Source organism: Anser brachyrhynchus (assembly GCF_964034855.1).
Source record: "Anser brachyrhynchus genome assembly, chromosome: 19".
Taxonomy (NCBI): Eukaryota; Metazoa; Chordata; class Aves; order Anseriformes; family Anatidae; genus Anser; species Anser brachyrhynchus.
This window is the reverse complement of record NC_137712.1, coordinates 5,313,094-5,336,173: the sequence shown is the minus strand read 5'-3', so window position 1 is coordinate 5,336,173 and position 23,080 is coordinate 5,313,094. Positions and strand designations below refer to the sequence as shown.

At 55.0% G+C, this 23,080-nt stretch overlaps 1 long non-coding RNA gene across 1 annotated transcript; it reads right to left on the bottom strand.

The window, feature by feature from the left end:
* Positions 1-1,751: 1,751 nt before the first annotated feature.
* Positions 1,752-15,722, bottom strand: LOC308180486. The gene is made up of 7 exons (XR_013940976.1): positions 14,429-15,722; positions 13,713-13,833; positions 11,209-11,306; positions 7,881-10,247; positions 5,088-6,436; positions 3,279-3,404; positions 1,752-2,177 (listed from the first exon to the last, which is right to left on the bottom strand). It is a non-coding gene; the product is annotated as an uncharacterized lncRNA (long non-coding RNA).
* Between the last annotated feature and the right edge of the window lie 7,358 nt (positions 15,723-23,080).

Below are 23,080 nucleotides of genomic sequence, written 5' to 3'. Positions count from 1 at the left end.
CCCCAGCCCATCCCCACAGCACGGCTTGCCATCAGCTGGTGCAACTCTGCATCACAGAGGCCATGGACAGGCACTGTAGCTATAAAATTAAAAGGAAAATTAAAAAAGGAAAAAAAAGGAAATTAAAAGAAAAAAAAATAAACAGGAAACAAAAACGTGCAGAATTTTCTCTGCCCACCAACTGCTGCTGTTCCCACAGGGTTGGGGTGGCAGCACTGTCCTGCCCAGACTTTGGTCTGGGGGGAATTTACCTTAGGCCCTGCCTGGCAGGGCTGAGTTTTTCCTTCTGAAGCATCGTTACGGAGCACTGCTGGAGACGGGACACGAGGAAGCTGGACACGACTCCATGACAGACCCTTTCAACCAGGAGCTGGTTTGGAGAGGCGATGGTTCCGACGGACAACGCTGGTGCTGCTGCGCACGGAGATGGGGCGCTCCACATCCAGCTCTGCTCCGTCGCGGTGCGGTTCGTGTCCGCCTCGTGAAGGAGCTCCTGGAGGTGGAGACGAGTGGCTGGGTGGCCTGGGGGACTCAGGGGGACTCAGGGGGCTCAGCAGCTCTCCGGGGAGCACATGGAGCGGTCCGATTCAGGGCCTCAGATATAAACGCAGCCCTCAGCCCCGTGACCACTCCATACAAGCGCTCTCTAAACCCTGGCTTTTCTGCCGGGCCATTTCCCTCGGACAAGTGACCCCAGCTGCCTCCCGCTACAGAAGCTGAAGGTGACCCAAGTCACTCCCTGCAGGAAAGGGTGAAACCAAAACGAATCAAAAAAGGAAATCAAAATCAATATTCCAAAGTCAAATAATAAAAATCGCGTTATGGAAGCAGAGGTCACCCGGAGAAAAAACGTAATGGGAGGTGACAGCCCGGCTTCTGACTCCCTCTCCCTGCCAGCCCCTGGTGGGCAGACCTTGTTCCCAAGCCCAGGTGTCCCCTGCCCGGGTGGCAGCAGCACCGCGAGGTTCCTGCACCGACAGCAGACACACGGACCTGAGGGATGGGGGAGAGGGACCGGGGGAGATGCAGAGGGTCGCGGTGTGAGGTAACAGAGGTCTTGCAGGGCAGGACCAAGCTGTGTCAGCAAACCCACCTGGGACTGAATAGAAAGGGACGTGGCAGGTGAGGAGGAGATGTGCTGAGCCCTGAAGGCAGCGCGGGAGGAAGGCTCGGGGCTCAGGAAATGCAGCTATCTGGGGTGAGAGGCACCAGGGTGAGCAGAGGAGCCAGGAACCACGCTTGCTTCTGAAGGAGCGTCACTGGAAGTGTAGGCAGCCTCGCCGTACCTCAGTTTCCCCATCTGCAAAAGGGCTCTGTCACCTCTACAACTACAAGAGAAAGGCACAGACTCCTCCAGAGCATGGTTATGAGAAAGCAGCCGCTGGGTGGCCAGCACCAAGCTTATCCAACGAGCCTCCCCCAGCCCCTCTGAGGTCCTCACGGCAGTGCGCAGGGTGGCGAGCTGAAACGTCTCGAGCCGGTCTTGATTTTGGTTGTCCTGTCCCCAAAGCAGGGACTGGCCAGCCCCCGCGCTGGTGCAGTGACACCACAAATCCCAGCTTGCATACATTTCAGACAGCATTGTAAATGTGGGGCACGTAGCCCTGATAATGATGCGAACTTCAAACCATTATTTCTCAGCCCAGAGCACTTCTCTTTGTCGTCAAGCCAGCACCAAGGGTCTGTTTAGTGTCATTTTTCCTCCTCCTTTTCATTTTTTTTTAAACTTGACCTCTGATTCTGTCTGAGAATTTATGTTGGATTCTTCTTCTTATTACTGTTTTTTTTTTTTTTTTTGCATGAATTTAGAAGCAGAGAAAGAAACTTTCTGTTAAGTCCACTTAACGACAAAGCTTTCTTTAGCAGATGGATGGTGGACAAGCAAAAACAATGCTCTGGCTGGATGCAGCACTTGCAGCGCTGCACTGGCTGCTTTCTGTCCCCTGCAGCTGGCCTGGGGGTGACTCTCAGCTCCACGAGGTGCTGCTTTCCTTGCCCAAGGTGTGCCAAGGAGCCCTGCTGCAGGAACTGGAGCATCTCAGCACCCACCTCTCCCGTTGTGTTACCATCTTTGTTCTCTTCTTTTTCTTCTTCTGGTCCTCAGTGCTTCAGCCTGCATGGGGAGATGGGACCAGACGTAGCACTTCGGGTGGACATCGAGACTCAGCTCCTTGCAGCTGGGACAGGAGGAAAACAAACTTCTCAGCAGCCCCTCCAGCAGGCTAGAAAGGCAGCACAAGCCAAACCCCACCCTAAAGGAGTCCCAGGAGGTAAATCATGGCGTCACAGACCAGACACCTCCCTGTAACAACAAAATTAACTGATTTAACTAACAAAGCATCCAGGAGAGAGTGATGAGCAGGGACACCCCACAAGCACGACAAACAGGCAGGTGGCACGATCTGCAAGGGCCCCAGATGAACTGGGTATGAATTTGGCCACCTCCTGGCCAAGCTGGTGCCTGTGTGCTGCCTGCCACCCCTTGCCCAGGGGACCCTGCCTCAGCACCCACGCCAGCCAAAACCCAGCCCACTGTGACTGCGGATATCACCTAACTCCAACACAAACACCCAGGGAATAAAACCGAGCTCCTGCTGCTCATGGATGGGGTCTAAGTGAGCAGCAAGCTCGCAGGGATGAGTTTGGGATTGCTGCCGACAGGTTCAGGGACATAACACAACAAGCAGAAGCTGCCCCTTCCCCAAAGCCAGCGGGATTTGGCAGCGAGGGAGAGGCAGCAAAGCTGAAAATGCCGCCGTGACTCTGTAAACTTCACCTTCAGCAGGAGTCAGCTCTCATCACCCTGCCTCAGCAAAGCTACAGCAGGAATGGAAAAGATCCAAAGGAGCGCAACAAATAGTATCAATAATCCATGAGAAGAGATTAAAAAGATTTAGGACTATTTAGTTTAAGAGGGGATGGGATGGAGGTGACGATAAGGAGGGCATGGCAGAGGCATACAAAGCAACGGCTGGCGTGGAGAGGAGCGCAGATGTGCCCTTGTAGCACCAAGGCAAGAGATGTCAATGCGGTGAGAGGAAAACACCTTTCAAACTGAGAACAGGGAACCCCAACAGGCAGAGCCGCAGGACTCGTGGCCACGAGGACACACGGCTTCAGGAGGACCTGCACCGCTGGGACGTAAATCAGAGCAACACCGGCACCCGCTGCGGTTACGCTGAGTGGGTACAGGCTGTCCTGCCCAGCAGCTTGTACTTTTGCTGGGGTTTCTGGGGTGGGCTCTGCTGGAGATGGGACATCAAGGCAGGGAAACAAACCTCCAGGGGAAATTCCTGCAGCTCCCAGCCGGAGGGTCGGGATGTCGGGGCTGGATTTCAGCACCTGCCTGGAACAGATCCCTCGGCGTCCTTGAGGGACTCGGCCGTGAGATGAGAGAAAGGCACCTGAGGACCCATAAAAAAAGCAAGAGTGAATAAAAATAGTTGGCACCAGCATCGTGCCCTTCAGCTCTGGCCCTCACTGCGAGTGCCCGTGGCTGTCTCCATGTGTGCGCTGAGAAACTGAGGCACGGTGAAGGGCGCTGCCTTCCTGGCGGCGAGCTCTGGAGAGAGGAGCCCGAGTAAAAAGGGAGCCAGGCCACAAATTCAGGGCGAGGCGGCTCAGGGATGCTGGCATGGGGACGGTGGAACAGGTGGGAGGAGGGACACAGTTTTTTTGGAGGGTTTTGCTGTAAGAGGCTGAAGAAAAGGCTTATACAGGAGCCTGTCAGGAGGCCAGTGACATTTATAAAGTATTAATCCCTGCAGTGTGGCGCTCGCCAGCATGCTCGATAGCTGCTGCTTGCTGGCTCCTGTGGTCTCTTGCCTCTCTGCCACTCAGCAGTGGTCCTAACACACTTTGGGGACTTGCTGGGTATTTTTTCCCGTAGTCTCTTTTCCTAGAAGGAATTCAGCCCCAATCCCAAGGCCAGCCTCTCCTGCGGGCTTGCTTTGATCCTCTGCTCCCCTGCTCCAGGGGCCCCAAATTCTCCCCAGACACAATCCCGAGTGCCATCTCCATCAGCTCAGCCCTCTTGCATCTTTAAATGAGGCTTAAAAGACTCTTTATGGGGCTGAGGGAGGAGGGAGCAACAACCCCCCTGCCTCCGTACTGCTGGCACCCTGTCCCCGTCCCCGTCAGCCCCAGCTTGCAGGCTGGGAGCATCACTGGGCAGAGCTGTGCCGGGAGGACTTCTGCAGCTCGTCCGCCCTCGGGGGAGAGAAAACGAGCAACTGTAGCTTTAAAACAAAGATTAGATGCATTTTTTTTCCCTCTCTCCCTCCCTTTCTCTCTCCTTTTTTTTAAAGGGAACTTGTCAAGGTTTCCATCAATAATAGATAATGGTGCATCACTCTGGCAGGTTACACCCTCCGGCTGTTTTGATATTTTCCAGAGAATTTGTCAGCAATCTCACTGCAAAGGAGGGCTGGGGGAGGGGGCGGGGGGGGGGGGGAGAGGCCTCATTAATTTTTTGTCATTTGCATTCCCGCTGTTAAATAATGTATTGATTGCTCTTTCTCTCTCCCTCTTTTAATTCTCTCCCTTCCATGGCATCTCGCAGCCGCTGGCCCTGCTCTGTGACGGATGAGTTGTCAGAGGCAGCAGACAGCTCGTGCTGCCCGCTGCGGGGCCGGGAGGGCTCAATGTGACCCCGGCACCGCCGCACGAGTGACAGCTCCGGGGCTGGTGGCACCGGGTCCTCACGTGGGGACGGGGTGGCCGCGGGACACCCGGGAACACCTGGCAGGGAGAGGGGTTTCTGCCAAACGTCAACCAGGAACGGCGCTGGGACGAGCTCCCACCACCCAGAAGGTGCAGCCCACCTGAAAGGTAGCTGGCTGGGTGCTGAGCTCTCCCTTGGGCCGTTTGCTTGGGTGCTGAGCTCTCCCTGGAACCATTTTCTAAGAAGTCCTAGTCCGTGATGTAAAGATTCACCTCCTGAAGTTCAGGGTGCCAAAGCCAGCAGGGCGCTGGCCCCAGCGCACTTGGGTCACAGAACCATCCAGGTTGGGAAAGACCTGCAGGATCACCAAGTGCCAGCACTAAGCCACGTCCCTTAGTGCCACGTCCACACCGTTCTTACATACCTTCAGGGATGGGGGCTCCACCAGCTGCCCTGGGCAGCCCGTTCCAATGTTTGACCGCCCTCTCCACAAAGAATTTCTTCCAAATATTTAATCTGAACGTCCCCCAGTGCCATAGAGAATGATTGAATCATCCAGGTTAGGAAAAGACCTTCAGGAGGTGTCACAAAAAAAGTAGGAACCACCCACCCCCAGCAGAGCCTGCTGTGAGGCCGAGCACCGGAGCCGACAGCCCTGTCCCTTCTTGCTGCCCCACTGCTGAGTGGGGACGGCCCCATGGGGCGGCCAGCCCAGGCAGCTCCGGCATCCAAAGGGCAGGGAAAATGGGGGCGTTAAGGGGATTTTTCCCCCTTCTAGGTTGAGTAGGAATCTGCTTCCCAGTCCCAAGGTCTCGGGGAGCCAGGTCCAGGTCTGGGTCCCAGCTCTGCTGAACGGGCAGCTGAGCTAAACAAGAATTTGCGCATGATTAGGGCTGTGCTCAGCTTAATGCGGCTGGCTTCCTTTTTAATTAATAAATACTTAATTACATATTTAATATTTTAATATTTCCTTTTAAAATGCCTGATTTAATGGAGTTACTGCCAGCTATTTGTTTTGTGTGACTTTTATGTTTATCTTCCTCTTTCATTTCTCGTTTCCCCCTCCACCCACCGCTCTAATCCCCGAAGCTCCTGGTTGATCTTTGCAACTGGAAACGAGCAGTCGGGCTTGCAGCCGAAATTGAATCTGGCCCTTGGCGCTGACGTCCATCAGCCAAAGGTGCTAATGGGAGTTATTAGTGCTCGGGTTCTTCACCGCAACTATACCAGCCCCTGGGGACCACGCGAGGACGGAGCGGAGCAGCCCGCGGAGGGGAGGTGGCGGAGGAGCGGGTCCAGGGCTGCCGTCAAGGTCACCCTGAAGGTGGGAGAGCCGTGAAGCTGGGCTCGCCTTCCACCCAAACCTCACCTACACCTTGTCTGGGCAGTGCAGGGACATCCAGTGGCACGCGTGCCCAGGGGATGCTGGAGAAGAGCCCCAGCAGCGAGGACGAAGGGGATGGATGTGTCCTCCTGCAGCGGTGCCAGCTCCACACCTCCTCTGCTAAGCCCCTGGCTCCTTGCACGCGGGCAGGTGGATGCATCGAGAAGGATGCCAGACAAAAGCAGCCACAATTTCCTCCCCCCCCACATCCCCAGCTGTCCCCCCAGCCCTCAGAGCATCCTGCAGCATCCTGCAGCGCTCAGGGCACCCAGCTGGACCCCACACACCGCAGCCTGCGCCTCGCCTGGGGTGGGATCCCTGCCCCAGCCACTCCGAAGGCGCTCGTGGTGGGGACAGCGGGTGTCTTCGCAGAAACCTCCAGGAGCAGCCTGTTAGGATAATAAAACAAGTAAACAGAAGAGTTATAGCCGAGGCACTTGGGGCACCGTAAAACAGGCTAAAAGCAAATACAGCGTCGTTAATCCATCATAAAATAACAGCCTCTTACGATCCTGAATGCATCAAAATGAATGGGAGACCAGCAGGGTCACCATGTAAATAGGGAATGCTGACTGTGAAGCAGGGCTGTGGGAGGTGGGGTGGCAACAAACCCACACCTGCAAGGCAGGCGAGAAGCAGGAAAGGACCCCGGGAACGCCAGGCTGAGGGGGCTTCATGGACACCTCTCCCTGTGCACGGAGGTGGCTCTAAACCAGTACCACCAGTTCAGGCCAGTGAGAGAGGCGTGACGCAAACATTGTCCTGTCGCCTTGGGGCCAGAGATGTCTTGGGGTCTCTGAGACCCCTCTGCAGTGCTGGGGGGGGGGAAACGCTGGGTCCCAAATCCCCGCAATTACAGCGGGGCTCTGCGTGCTCTGCCGGTGACACTGGAGGTGGCACGGCAGCGAGTTGGGAAGGACGACAAAACACGTGGGGATGGCGCCCAAAAGGGGCTCCCGAGCGTGCCGCGCTCCCCGCTAATGAGGTTGGTGCATGCGAGAGGGCGAGAGCAGAAAACCCGCGGCGCACTCATCAAGCCCCGTGCCCTCGCTGACTGGAGGCGCCAGAGCTAATGAAGTCACCAGAGAGTTGGGATTCCTTCGGCAGGTTTGACATTGCTCCGTGTAGCCCTTATTTTAATTCCGTCTGAGGAAACAACAATACAAACACAAAAGCAGCGCGCTGGTGCAAGATGCCCCGGCGGCAGCTGATTTCCCCACTCTGCCCAGTGGCTACAGCACTGGGAGGGTCAGGAAATGGGGGTGAAATGGGGTCTGGACGCTCGGTTCAGCTTCAGAGACAGCCGGTCCCAGCGCAACGCCGTGCCCAGGGCTGGCAGGGGAGGCAGAGCGAAGGCACGGAGGGGACAGGGACAGGCAGACGGACACTGTCACCTCTGAGCCCAAAGCACCCCACAAACCCCATGTGCGGGCTCCGTGCGGCTGGCAGAAAGCTGCCCTCAGAGAAAACAGCTAGGTGGTGACTTTGCAGGCTGATGGCTGTTTGTGAACCCAATGGCTTTACATACATGGGCCTATCAACATATACCCTAAACACATTCATATATTAATATAATTAGTAATTGAAACAATATAAGTATACTATATGCTATACTAATGTATACTACTTATGTACTAATACACCAGTTAACGTCCCTAAATACACCCACACCGGTGTGTTTAGCCCCCGACAAACCCCATAAGCACAGAGATGTCTCTCCCCCAAAAGCTCCAGAACCAAGAGCCCTTCTACTGTGTTTGGAGGCCTCGCCAACTCCACGGGGCACCCCTCGCTCGCTCTCGGGGCCATGGTGCTCGCACGACGTGTACTCACCTACGGGGAGCATCGGGGCCAGCCGATCTCGTAGCCACCTCTACAGACAGCATGCCTCGGGGTCGCGTGGTGCTGCTTCTTAATTAGAGCCTCTTCGTTAAGTCTTACGTGCCCTTCTGTGGCCCCCTGTTTAATCCAGGGAGATTATTTTCTGGTCTGTTTAAAAAAAAAAGCCAACCACCCCAAACCCTCCAGTCTTCTTTCAATTCTTTTTATTTCACCTCATTTAATTCCTTGCCAGCTTAATGACTCAGTAGTAATGAATAAGATGAAAATCAGGGCTTAATAAGTGTTAAGGAAAGACAGTTCTCACTGATGAAGGGAGCGCGCTGGTGGGAAAGCAGCACCTGGGGCGAGCACAGAGATAAGGCAGACCTCATCCCGTAGCCAGGTGATGGCAGCTCCAGGCTGGAACCAGAGCAGTGACAGGGCACAGCCGGCACTGAGGACACCCCGGACCCAGGGGAAGGGTGCTGGGGGGGAGCAGGATGCAATGGACATGGGCAGGGGCCAATATTGGTGCCCAGGTGTCCCTAAATCCTTGGGTGCACCCGCTGCCACAGACCATGGCTGAGATGGGATGGTGCCATCCACGGCAGGGCGATGCCACAAAGCCCCAGAGCTTCCCCTGGGGTGTCACCCGCCAGGTTTGGGGACGTCACAGCCGTAAATCCTGCATGATTTTGGGACCAAAAGCATTACAACATCGCAGCACAAGGCACTGGCCTGCTGTCAGCCTTCCTGCTGGACCAAATTTCTGCCTCCGTGCTGGCTTTGCACCAGGAATCAGCATCCTGCCGCAGGTGGCACCAAGCTGGTGGGGCTGGAGGCCGCCCCCGCCGGCTCCTCGGTCAGCGGGGCCGGGGGCGAGGACAGCAGGACCCGTAATCACATCAGCCCTGGCCTCTGCTGCTAATGACAGGACAGCGGGGCACTCACATCGCATTAGCTGAAGCTGGATGTGCGCTGCAATTAACAACGATATTGGGGCTGACAGATAGATGGGGAAGACGCTTAGAAATAACTGACCTGCCAGGAACAGCATCCACCGCCTCGTGCCCACACGCATCCAACCCTTCGCTGCCTCTGGTACCTCCCCACGGCCATCAGCGAGGCACAGCCGTGCCACGGGAGATGCTGACGGCTCCCTAACGGGGCTGGTGCCACCTCCAGCCTGTTTCCACCTGCGACATTCAAGCGAGCAGCCCCTCCATCCCCTCGTCTGCACAGCCCGGACCCTGGCACCCCCCTGCCCACCCCTGCTCCCACGTTGTCCTCCCACAGATGGGTCCAGGGAGCTTGGAGCAAGAATAGTTCTTGTGAAAGGGCCAGCCTGGTGCTCCCCCACCACCCAGCCTTGCCCAAGCGCAGGGGAGGCTTCGCGCAGCATGTGGGGATGAGGGGATTTTGTGGTGCAAGGACTTGAGGCTGCTCAAGGGTTTTCCCCATGCAGGGGTGAGCCGAGCTGCCGAAATCCTCACCCGAGGGTGATGGAGGTGGAAAAAAAAACTCACGTAGGTGCAAGAGGAGAGTGTGTGAGAAGCTGAAAGAGAGACGGGCAAACCACCTCAAGCTCAGGAAATTCCCAGAGCCAAAAATAGTCGACACTAAAAAAACAATCATAGGGCTGAGATAGAAAATATTAGAGGGGATCAAAGCCCCTGCCCTTTTCCCAGTGTTTCTTGTGCATCTGCTTAGAGCTGCTACAGAAGATGGAAGAAGAAAAAAACAAAAAGAAAAAGTCACCGTTTTGTGGCAGGCACCCGCACCCTGCCCCGGTGGGGAGGAGCATGGGAAGCCCTGGATGGAGGAGCAGCCGGAGCAGGCACCGCACCGTGCCATGCCATACCGCGCCGTACCGTGCCACGCAGTGCCATACTGTGCCATGCCGTGCCGTGCCGAGCTGAGCCGCACTGTGCTGACGGGCGCCTGCCGCTGCGCTGGGCTGGGTGACGAGGGGGTGGGTGCATCTATTTCAAGGGGAGTGCGTCGTGCTGGGAAAATAAGTTATTTAGATGGGGAAATTTATTCCTGCTGGCACTGTGTACTATAGATCCATAAATAATCAGCCCTTAAAAGCAATTGCCTCAACTAAATCAGAGAGGCATGTAAACATCCCGGAGCTGCATGACTAACGGGGGGAACTCGTACCGTAGGAGAGCTTCGCTGCCGCCTCCACGTCTGCGCCGCGGAGCCTCTCCCGTCGCTGCCGACGCAGCGGCGCAGGCGGCCGTGGTGTGAAAGCTCCCAAAAGGAGCTGCCGAAGGTGCCCGTGGCTCTGCTGGTGCGGGATGAGCCACGTCCCAGTGACCCCGGTGGCGACGTGACCATGGCAGAGGACTTGGGATATCTCCTGCCAGGGAGGCGCTGGGGAGAGGAGTGGGAGCAGATGCGAGGATGCCCACAGGCACACAAATAGCACCAGCCCCACAGGATCATGCTAACGGCATGAAACTGAGCAGGGGGAGTGGATGGGATGGAGATGCTGCACCCCCAGACCCCATCAGCATCTCCATCCCCTCCACCTGGCCCATCTGCACCAAACCCCTGCTGCCAACGAGCTTTGACTCAATACCAGGCCAGAGAGCAGCACTTGGATTCAAAAGGATGCTCCAATCACAAAAAAAAAAAAATTAAATTTCTTTAATTATTATTTTTTTAATTATAAACCCTAATAAGTCTGGCCCCACCATCACAGGCCAGTTCAGAGATTCCCTCACTGTAAAACGGGATGCTGCTCCCACACAGCCTGAAACCAGGGACACCGACAGTGGGGATTGATCACCTGCTTAAGGGGGCATTGATTGCCCCCGCCTCATTAACATATCGTTAGTGTCAAACCCTTGGCTGGCCCTGCTCAAGCGGGCCATGACCTGGATGGATTGAAAAGCTCCGTGCGTCGGGGAGGGATGGGAAATCAGTAACCAGGAGCCCCGATCGATCGCGTCCCCTCCTCAACCCGCCACGGCTCTCACCGGGAGCAGTCCCCAATCGGAGCATCCCCCAGGGGACCAGGGCCCGCGGGGAGGGTTTCTCTGGGAGCTGCCGCCCCCTTTACCATCGCCTCGCGGGTTGTTTTTAGTGCAGTGAGTCAGTAGCCCCATATAGGATTTCCATCTGCGCTGCGCGAGGCCTCGCCAGACTGTGTTTCGGGCCTCCGTCCAACTGAAGCTGATGAACTAGTTGGGTTTGGTTCGTTGGGTTTTGTTGCCTTTTTTTTTTCCCCTCCATAACTTTTGCACACAAAAGAAGAGGGAGAGGAGCCAGGGCTCCTCCTGGGCCCCTTCCAGCCTGACACATCTCATGCCCCACCTCGTGAACGATTTACCTGGGGGGTACAAGCGGCGTGCAGCCATGACCTGGTCCCTGCTGGTCCCAAACTGGTGGTGGGTCACATCCTGGGGCTGGAGCCCCCGGCTCCTGGCTCTGCAGGAAAACCCAGGTTTGTCCTGAAGGTGGGAGCCGCAGGGTGGAGAAGGGCTCACAGAAAGGATGGGAGCTTGACCAGAGCCAAGGGTGAACCTCGGGGAGGGCTGGAAGGAACAGCTTCATCCAGCACCACGGGGCAGCTGCCGCCCAGCACCCCGGGGGATGTTTGTCCTGAGCCCTGCTCCCGGAGGCATCTCAGCCCCTCCGGGGGTTTCGGTGCCGTTCTGCGGGCCGGCGCACGCAGGAGCCCCTCCGCATCCTCCGCGTTCAGGTGGAGAAGCGCTTCCCAGCTCCTGGCCCCCGGGGGCGGCAGCAGCATTAGAAATGTAATCAAACATGCAGCACAAGCCCTAATATTTGATTGCAAGCTAATGAAATCCTGGCATTGAGCAAGAGCAGACCGGGCGTCTTTCCAAGGCCACGTAAAACGCTCGGGGCTGTTCACGAGCCAGCAGCGAGCCGGAGGCGCCCAGGCAGGACCAGAGCTCCAGAGAGGCCACAGCAACACGTGCAGGAGCGGGGCTGTGGGCAATGTCCCATCTCAGGAGGCCTTTGAGCATCCAGCATCGCTTCTCTCCTGCTTTTCTATACTAAAAGTCAGATGCGCGGTGAGAGCTACAAGGCGCTGGGGTGCTCGGGGACACAGCGGGCAGCAGGGGTGGCATCATACGAGGTGGGTGGCACCGAGACCTGCACCCATCTTGGGTGACCATCTGGGGAGCCCTGAGCTGGGGAGGACATGGGGATGCCCCCTTCACCATCGCACTGCGGACGTCATTCACATTTATGATGGGTTTTCAAAGCAAAAAGTGCTAAGGGCAAAGAAATTGTGGTTTCCCAAACCACCAGCACAGATTCAGAAAAAAAAAAAAAGTTAAAAAAAAGTTTCTTCCTTGCCTTCTTGTTGGTGTTTCCTCCACGCTGACGCTGCCCGTCCACCCTCGTTACAGTTCGTTTTCTGCACTGGGCAGGTTGGTGGGGGGCCTCCTTGGTGGCAGCCAGTGCTCAGCCCTACGCTAGCACAGTTAGATACTCTAACACGGCAAATTAATTAGCAGCGATGTGTTAAGTACCCGGGAATCTCATAACTGTAATTGCAGCGCGATGCTCCTGCGAGGAACATTTGATCTCCCATCGATTAATGAAGCGGGTTTCCCCCTTTCACGAGATGTCTCGCTTCCCACTGGCTTTTCATGCCATCAGAGAGATGATGCCACCAGCAGGAGCTGGGGTGCGAGAGCTGTGGCATCCCACGGGAACACCCACAGCGCCTCTCGGCTCCTAGGGGTACCCCAGGAGATGTGTGGCAGACACTGTATGTCCCCAGTCCTTGGTGGACAACCTCCTGAATTGCACCACAGCCCCACTCCCTCCCTCATGGTGGCTGGGGAGTCCCAAGGGGGCACCCCCTTGCCGTCCCGGTCACACAGCACTGGAGGAAGGATGCACAAAGCACCCACAGGACAGCGAGGGATGCTCTTCCTGCACCCCATCCTGGACCCAGGGCTCCCACGGGGTCAATGCCACCTGGGCCCCATCCCCACGGCACAGCTCCACGGGGAGCATCTTTGCCATTGACCTGCCCGCCAGGCGCCGTGCCCCAAGCAGATTTTTTGGAGCAGAACTTCACTGAGCTTGGCTGCATGGCTCCAGCCTCAGGAGAGGCGCCCACTGCCCTGCCTCCTGCCCACCGCCTGGCTGCGGAGAAATTGGGATGGGTAAGAGGGATTTGTCTGCATTGCAGCGACCCCACCAACCCCGACACTTTACAGGAACGATTACACATTATTTTATGAATAAATAATGCCTCGCCACAGACTTCCACCTGTTCTGAGCATCTCCGTGCGATCTCTGTGGCTTTCAGAAAGGGAACGGGAAACAGGACTCTGTTTTACAGGCAGTGGAGATGTTTGAAGCCTCCTTCATTTCTCGTTTCAAGTGTTTATCCCGCTCTCCCCTCGCAGCTGTGCCTCCGCCGTGGCAGGCGGCTGCGGCTGAGCGCGGCGAACCCTTGAAGCAAAGCTTCCGCTGCCGCGGGCCCGCCGCCCGGTGCGGAGGAAGCACGAACATCATGAAGCCACCAAAGGGAGAAACAAAGCCCAGCTAAACCGAGCTGGCATCTGGATGCCGGGACTGATCGCTGCCTTTTAATTAGGGGCTGAACTGGCCGCCCGCACAGGGCAGCAGCTGCAGGAGGGGCAGGAGGGCAGCCGGAGCCAGGGGGAGCCCCAAGGGCTTCTGCCATGGTGCTGGAGGCAGAGGGGTGCTCGTGCACACAGCAAGGTGCGGTTAAAGTTTGTTGTCCCAGTACCTCCCTCCTCCTCTACGTAAAAGGCCGAGAATTAAATAGCAAGAATCGCTCTGCTGTCCCCTGCCACCCCCAGACCCCGGGCTTGTCCTCACCTCCTGGAAGGAGCCTCACCGGACGCTGCCAGACCCCTATGAAATGTTTCTTGTGCAAGGAGTGTCCCTAAATCCTCTCTGGATCTGTGCGAGTGGGTGGCTCTTCACATTAATTGACCACCTAGCAAATGAAAGGCAAATGTTGTAAAACCTGCCCTGGACTTCTGAAAACCAAACCAAAACAAGAATCCCTCCATCCAGCTTCATCAATGCATCCGCAATGGATGCAGGCGTCCTCTCCCCGCTCCCCAGCTGGAGCCCACCGGCCCCAGGGCGCAGGGACCTGCAGGGTGCGATGGGAAGGGTCCCAAAGCCCCTGCTCCAGGTGGAGCGAGCAGAAGTCTTCATCCCATCTATGGATGGGATTGAAAAATAACAAACTGTACAAGCCAGGTAAAGTGATGCAAAAAATCCCAGCACACCGTCATCCCCTGTTACGTGGAAATATTCCAATTAACGTTTTGCACTGGTTTTGCTGTTCTGGCACACAAGAATTTTTGGAGTGACGGAGCCAGACTCAGCATGGGGAAGAAGCCACAAAACAGGGGGCAGGAGCCCCGGCTGGTGGCAGAGCTATTTTCAGAGGATGGGGACGCAGCTGCAGCCCCGTCCCGGTGCTGAGCGAGGGGCAGTTCTCCCTCTGCCTGCACATTGCCGAGACGAACCCATCCACAAACCAATGAAGAAACCAGAGCTATGACTCTGGGCTGACTTACAGCAGGACAGTTTTGCCATCAGTTTTCCCTTATGACGCCTTTCGAACCACATTTTCCTTCCTGGTGGGCTGTGGGCTCCCCGGGATCTCCTGGAGTTGCTGCGTGGGATTTCGGTGCAGTTTTACAGCACTTGGCTTCACAGGATGTTCAGCAGCCACGTTGGGCCAGGAGCTCTTCTTGCTACATCGTTTGCACCTTTGGATGCTTGATTTTAAGGAGCTGGTGAAGCCATGGGCCCCAGCTGTGAGATGACCTGCAAAACTCATGTCATTTAAAGCACCTGAACATCGTCACAGCAGTATTCAGTTACAGCAGAGGTATTTTTTTTTGGGAACCCCATGGTTCCTATCCCTGTCCTGGTCCAGGACAGACAGACATCCCAGCAGGGCCTGAACCCAGCTCTTCTTCCACCACCCTCCCCTACCCCGAGCCCAAAAGCACAGCAAAAGTCCTCAGCCCCCACGGAGCCTCCCCAGGCTCTTCTACCAATGCCCCCAACCCATCACCTCTCCCACCCACCTCACCACGTAGACAGCTGCCCTGACACTTGTTTCCCAAAGCAGAAGCCCCGCTGTGCCCCTCGGGAGGTGCATCCCTTCGGGCAGGGGGGTTCCTGCACCCCGTGCCCAGCACCGTGCAGGCACCGGGGCTGGGGTGCTGCAGCACAGCCACGTGCGGGGGCCAGATGAACCGAACGGGCCCGGGGGAAAAAACAGGGAAGGTGACAAAGAGAAAGGAGATTAGAGATTATAAACGGCAACAGACAACAACAACAACAAAAATATACAGCTTTCTCCTCAAACTGTTCTTTTAGTCCCAACAGCGTCTGCTGTGCAGAGCTCGCGCTTCAAAATTCACAGCTGCTCAAGGAAAAAAAAAAAAAAAAAAAAAAAGAAGGCTCATGAATTATGTATCCCCGCTCAGATCAATCCTTCAGCGCGCTGTCAGCGAGGAATCAAAGCCCGAGCGAGGCAGCGGCGCTCAGCCCCCCGCGTGCTGCCCCCCGCGTGCCGGCCCCGGCCCCGCTCTGCCAGCGGCTGATGGACGCGCTCCCGCTCCCCGACTCCTTCCAAGATCCTGCGTGTTAATAATTGATGCCAAAAGCTTATTTTAAGGCAAGTCACCTTGTTCCCAGAGAGGTTCCTCTCCCTTTTCACCCCCCCCCAGATCCAGCCTATGATGGCACTGACGTGTGGGGTGTGCTCGGCCCTGGCTGCGACCCGTCTCTGACAGGAGCCCTGCAGCCCCTCAGCCAGGCCCCGCACCCCCTGCCCTCTGCAAAGTGACAGGGGAGTTGGGAAGGAGCACTAAAGGAAAGAGAGGGCCCCTCTCCCACCTCTCGGTGGTGCTCTGCAGGCGTCTTTTGTGGAGCTGCAGATGCAGAAGACAGCAGAGCACTGGGGGGGACCGGAACAATCCCCCTTTTGGCACCTGCCCCACAGAAATAATAGGGTCAGAGGTAGATTGGAGAGAGAGGAAACGCTAAAATGTCTTTTCTCCTCGCTTTTCGGAGAAGTCTGTCCCTGAAGAGCATGACGTGCTGCCGCTGCACACAGGGACCCTCCGGGCTTTGCCACAAATCGCAGCCAGGAGCCAGCACAGGGCCAGGCTCTTCCCCCAGCACACCCCCACTGCCGTCCTGGCAGGGGACACGGGGAGAGGCACCCGGTGACACCGGTGGGGGCCCAAAGAGCCTCAGCATGGCGAACCCAGAGCTGCCACCTGCGTCCCGCAGGGTCCCCAAACCAGCCTTATTTCACCTGGGGGCCCCCCCAGACCCTCCTGACACCGAGGCAGGCGCTGTCACCATGAGCCTCCACCACCTTCACGCCATGCCCGGCCTCAGAGAGCCTCCCTGCCTCCCGGGGTGGTCACAACCCTGCTCAGCACCCCGCTGCAGGGCGCTCCCTACACGGCCAGCCTGGAGCCTGCTTCGCGATGCCCCCACATCTCCACTTCACAAAGGTGCTGGCGTCTCCCAGCACCTTCCCCTGGCCGTACCCGCCCCGGTGAGGGGCGGCGGGTGCCGAGGCTCTGCCCCAGGTCTCTCCTTCAGAGGGCCCAGCGCCACGCTGAGCTCCCGCAGCCTGGGGCCAGGCCATTTATCACCGCACACAAACAGCTCGCTCGCTAAAGGCCACGCCGTGACACAACGCCGATCGGTGTATTTACATTCAATATGTCCCGCTAATCTGGCCTTCGGAAAGCGTCTGCTGAACATGTCCTTTCGTTCCCGGGTATCGCCTCTTTAATCAGCCTCTCATTACCGATCACAGATTGATTTCGTTTCCAGTAGCCAATAGGTTTTCCTTTTAATTTTCGGCATCACGTTTAATTAAAGCAAGGTGGGTCCGACCCCATCAAATCATATCAAAGCCTGCCTGAGCCCCAGGTGAGTGAAAACACCAGAATAAATTATTGATTCATCTTTGCTCAGATTAATCTATCACTGCCTCCCTGGGCAGCGCGAGGCCGGAGCTCCCAAGGCGTTTCTCTCGTGGCAGCCGTGCCGTGGGTGCCGGGGACAGCTCTGTGCCTTCAGCCGGGGGTGCTGGGCTGGAAACTGGCTCTGGAAGAGCCCCGAATCCCCTGAGTCCCTCACCCCTTTGTGCCAACAAGCCCCAGCCCAGCGGCTGCTCGCTGCACCCAGGGAGATGCTGCTAAACATGCAGAGCTCGTGAGCCTCTGGAGCAGGATGCAAGCTGCAGTGAGAAGTGAGATTTTATTTTTCTTTTACAAAAATCCCCATGACCAGCAAGTGGTGGCCACAACGGGGAGAGAAAAAGAGGCAGATGGACAGAGGTCCCTGCTGCCACACAAGCTGGCACCTCCGAGGTTTGCCCTGGGAAAGGACCGCGGGCTCAGGAGGGTTATTGTGGGCGAGGCGAGAGGCTGAGCACAGAAATGACCCTAAATGCTAAAAATCGTCAGGGCCTGAAAGCGACGAGAAGGGCCCCTGCGGCTTGGCCAGAGCCAGCACCGGCAGCACTGCAGCAGCCGGGCTGCGAAGAGCAAACACTGCTCCGGATTATGAATAAAGATCGAGCGCCCGTCTTCCTCCCGCTGCCGCCGGCAGCGGCTGGCCCGCCGGAATACTAATGTCTGCTCGAAGCCGAGGCCACTTAGAAAGAGATCCAGGGCCAGGCTCTGGAAGAGGCGATGATGGATTTGCACCGTTCGGGGAAAACAGGTGGCTTTGCTGGATCCAGTAAACTTCTGTTCTTGGAATAAACTTTGGATGCTGCCAAAAGCTGAGCGGGGTGAAGGGCTGGGTGGAAGTAGATGGAGGCTGGGGAAGGATTGCCAGCAGCATCAGATCAGCCCGTGAGTCAGCAGCATTAGCTCTCACCTCAACAAGCAATCTGCAAATTGTGCAAATCTGCTTTTCACAGTTCACCTAACCCGCTAAATTGCCTCAGATTTACAGCTTGGGTGTTCACGCTCAAAAACGATTGAGTTAATGAAGAAGGGGAAGGGGGGGGGGGGAATTAAAACAAACACACAATAGTTTGGATTTCGAGACTGCTGCAGCAGCCCTGTGCGATGCCCAACCGAGCTCATTTGGTGATCCCACCCCAGAAACACCCGAGGCACTTCCCCACCACGGGGGGACCCGCAGGGAGCGGGCACCCCTCCTGCTTTCCCAGTTCTCCACCGGCCTGCTCCAGCTGCAGGGGCAGAACTGAAGCCCTCGCTGGGCAGCAGGAGGCTTTGATCAGCTAAAGATTTCTGATCCTGCCAGATTAAAATCCTCCCGTCATCAAACACAAAACTGACAACGGGATCACTCCGCGCGAGGGGAAGATGAAAGGTGCCGTGTTTCCCCTCCCTTCGCAAAGTAGCGAGATCAATACCAAGTTTCCTCTGGGATAAAAGGGCCGGCTCTTCTGCAGGGGAAATTGCCTGGGCAGGAGGAGAAGGCACCGGTGAAGAGAGCCACTCCAGGGCTTACCTTCAAAGTATTTTTAGCACCGAGCCTGGGAGAAAACACTGCAACCGAACGGTTCAAAGCAGGACACGCAGAGGACATCCACGTCTCGCTGAGCCACCTTTGTGCAAAGGTCCTCAAAAGCAGAGCAGCTCGGAAACAAGGGGGGAGCTAAGGAGGAGAGAGAAGGTGGCAGCGAGCTTGGCTTTTGCTGGCGTTGCTCTTCCTGAAAACGCGTGAAGGAAGGATGGTGGCTTTAAAGTGTCCCCTGGGGTCTCACCCCTTGGCTTTTAGATCTTTAAAAGAAAATCTATCAGCTCTTCACACAGGGCTGTGTGCGAAGGCACCTGTGAGTCCCATGTGTGTGCAGTCTCCTTGTCCACAAACCCTTGGATGATGGGCTTGAGTCTTCAGCATTTCTTGGGGCTGTGCCACATGCGGCCCCTCAACGCCGTCCCTCCCCAGGCAGGGCACAAACGCCGGCGTTTTGCTGCTTTTAATGCCCACCTGAGCCCCAGCTGGAGGCAGGAGCTCTCCCACAAGCAGCCACCTTCTCCCACCGAATCTAGGAACGTCAATCCCATTACAATCCCCAATTCAAACAGCATTTGGTCTTTTTTGAGATAATGTCATCTTAATGCTCTAGAAGCAGCTACTATTAATCTCACGCCAAAGACGGACAGATCATTACAAATGGGGAGAGTGGGGGCATCTGTAGCTCAGATTGATCAAGCACATTACCAAAAGGCAAAGTGATTTATGTCTACATTACACCGCATATTAGGATATTTCTTTAAGATGGTCCCTGAGCAAATACAAATAGACGCGACACACACAACAGCATTTTCGTTTGCACAGCTAGTTAAAGAAATGGCATAAAGAGATTTAATGGGACATAATTCGGTCCTGGTGGGAGAAGCACACATCAAGCAGCGGGCTGAACGGAAGGAGAGAGGAGAGCCCGGGACAGCCCCGCGGCTCCTCCAGCCTGTGCTGGGAGCCTGATACCCCCCCTGCCCTGGTGCTGTGTGTGGATCGAACCCCGACCCCTTATCTTGAGGCCTGAACCCAATTCTTTTTTTTCTCCCCCAGCATCACCAGGCTTCACCCCCTGCTCTGGCACAGTGTGGCCTTGAGATGAGCCCCCCCCCTGCTTTCAGCACTGCTTGCCCAGCACCCCCAGCCCGCACGGACACCCCTCGGAGCACGTCACCGCCTTCCCCATGGGCCTGTGTCACACCAAAAGTCCTGGGCGCACACACACAGAGCCTCGGCCCTCCTGCACGTCCCGCCTTCACACAGAGGACGCGGATGACATCCTTGGAGGCGTTATTAAAAGCGACAGTGGGATCCAGGCTCTTTGCCCAGAGCCGTCTCTGACCTCGTACCGTTTCGGGGGTTCACAGATGCCTACCTCTATTTTATTCAGGCTGATAAAGCGTCTACTCTTGTCCAAGAGCATCACCTCACGAGGCTTAGCAGCTGCTGCGTTCCCTCCCAGGGATCGTTGCATTGCTGCACCCTGGGACCTGGCCAAGATCCATTGAAGCCGATGGAAAACTCCCATTGACATCAATCAATCCGAGATTAAAAAGGGTTTGTAAAACCTGTGAGACCTCAGGGATGAATGATAAAATATAACCATTCTCAAAATTTACATTTTAAAGAAATTCAATTTTCCATGGCCAATAAAACCCAGTGCTGTTATGAAATACACCTCCCCTGTCCTCTGCTCGCTGCAGGGCAGGGCCCTGCGTCAGGAAACCCTCCTCGTCCTACAAGCACCGAGCGCAGGGGGAGAGCTGCTGAAACCTAAGCACAAAGCTGGAGGACAGACGGGAGCACAGGTGCCAAAACCCACCTCTGAACAGACATCGGAGCAAGCCAGGGGACTTCACCTTCAGGCGCAATAGGAAAGGTTAGGAAATAAAGCCCAGTTTTTGCAGCTTCCTCAAAAGGAAGGCCAAAATGCCAGGCATCTAAATGTGTGGAGTTATTTCTTTTGAATAGGAATCTAAGGATGAACAGCTTTTACTTAAAGCTGGTAAAACAACAGAATGGAAAAGGCAATAAAACAGACCAGGATGTTATTCTTTGCTAACAGTCTTTCAAGGGAAGGCTTTGGTTGGCAGCACCAACTTAAAATGCAGCCTACAAATCAGCGTCTCTGAGTTTTCTTCTATTTATTTTTTAATACTTTGCCTTCTGAATGCTCTGTAAAAGCTTTCCTTTTTCCTCGCTGTGTCTCCATCAAACAGAACTTCACACCCCACTCACACCAAGCTCTTCAGGCACTGTACTTGGGGAAAAAAAATGAAGCAAATACACTTTTAATCTCAATGGCTGAAGGTGTTACTTTTTGTTTACATCACCACTATTTAGTGATAAATATTTTCAGTACTTCTGATAACTTGGGTAAGGGTGTATTGATTTTTCTTCCATGGGTTCTAAGTTGGGTTGTATTAAAAAAGAGAGAACTCAGCTCTTTCCTAGTTCAGATCGTGTGAGGAAAAGGCACGTATTTGCTTTTCAAATAGCGGTGAATCATGTCCTTCCCCCCAACCCCAAGAAAACCCTTTACAAATGTGCTTAGATTAAAAATAAATATTAATCTTTTCACTGAATTTTGTAACAGTCCATTAACAGAGGGCAGCCAAGAAGGGGATTATTAACAGCCCAAGCAAATTGGTTCAGAAACAGAGATGTCAAATGTGGGCACGCCACAGGATTATACCCAAGGATTAGAGCTAAATACAATAAGAGGTACAGTTTTATAGCCTCTGGAACAAGCATGGAAGTTTTTTGCAGAAGGCAACACCCCCTGGGCACTTGCAGACTCTAGTATCAGCCCCAGTAATGTCAGGGAGCACGCCTCCCATTTCTCAATGCGATTGACACAAGTGGATTTTGAACATGAAATTTTTTAAGTGATCACCGCCTGCTCCTTTAAGAATGTAAAAATATAATATCACAGTATTCTGTTTCAATTTCATGGATGTCTAATTATGTGAGGTGAACAGTAAAAACAAAAAAAAATCTGAAGTGCTTAGCAGCTTTGCTTCTTGGCATGTCTTGTCAGATACTCTTGGTTTAACTTCCATATGTTTTTCAGTAGGAGAAAAAATATTTAATATAAGAATCTAATTTTACTGTAATCTTCCATGGCTGTTGCCTCACAACGTGTGCAGTGGTGGCAGTGGGACTGCGTGGGAGGGAGGAGTGCGAGCACATCGCACACCAGCACCAGCCCTTTCCCCTCCGCAGCAACAAACGGGGAATTGGTGTTCAAAACTCGGTGAACTCACCCTGTGCATGAGCAGAACAGACCTTAAACTGGCGTGCTGTTAAGTTTTTTCTCCCTTCCTTTACCTGACTGCAATCTGAGTCAGAAAACCAAACAGATTTGGGAAATTTAGGAGCAAGTGTTTTGGGAGCGCGTGAGCATTGTGCAGGAACAGTCACCTCTTGGCTCAGGGGGAATTCAGCACAAGAACGGGGTTTATAAAAGAACGAGCTAGCTTGGATAGAAACTCAGCAAGAGAACAAAACGTAACCCAGCCTCCTGGACAGGAAGGTCCTGCTTCAGCAGCTCTTGCCCGAGCCCAGCAACCCAGGACCGGACCCAGCTGCAGCCCCCAAGCACTGGCAGAGCCTTTTGCTGCGAGTGAAGTCCGCTCCTCCGGCAGGACTTGCACAATTCCCAGCCCCACACCAGAGGCTGGGGTTTGCCTTCCTCCACTGACATTTCGCTCACCTTCAGGTCCCCCCGCGGGCTCCGGCCTCTGCAGCTGTAGGCAGAGCCGACTGCACGGCCGCTTTGTCTCGCGGAAAAGGAACGGTGCCTGCAGGTCGCCTCTTCCCAAGCTGCTGCCGGATTGTTCGGAGCTCAGGGGAGGCTGCCATTCATTGTCATCCTGAGCCCCGGCCGATGGGATGCCAGCTCCTTTAAAAAGAGAAGCCTCCTGCTTTCTTCTCAGCATTTTAAAGGAGATTGTCTACGGTAGAGAGGCTATAAGGAAAGAAAAAGGGCTAAAAATACCTTAACAAAACCCAAACGCACGCAGGATGTGCAGATGGCGAGAGGCAAGGGCATGGCAGCACCAAAGAAGCACAGGCTTCTTCTCTCCGCTATCCATTTTATTTTTATACCGAGGCCACGGTGATATTTCCTGCTAATAATTCTTCACCTGTGGATTCCAAACGAGCAGCTAGTTGTGAGAACTCGAGAGCTGAAACGCGGGTGCCAGAGGTTAATTGTACCCAAACACACAACTCCCAGCCTGCGTTACTGCTTCACGAGTGCAGCTCTTACAACCATGTTCCCGATGCCCATTTTTGTTCTCATGAATTTGAAATTATCTTGCCAATAGTAATTTCACTTTTTTTGTTGTTTTTCTGGAAATATCCCTAAGTTCACTTGCAGGAACTCGTCTGAGATGCTGAACAAAGGCAGACCCAAGCGTGGTGCAAGCAGCCACGTTTAACACCCAAAACAACCAGCCCCAGAATCTGAGTAACAAACGGGCCTCGTCCTTGATCCCAGCCCTCTGCTTTTCAGAGCAACTTTCTGATCGGCACAAAACCTTCTAGTGCCAACTACAAGGACTCTCAGTTTGAATTAGTCTCCTTATTAACATAAAAAAGTAAATAAAATGAGAAATGCTCAGCTGTCCCTGCGTTCTTACAACTCAATGCATAACAAAAGACCGTTTACACTCCCATGC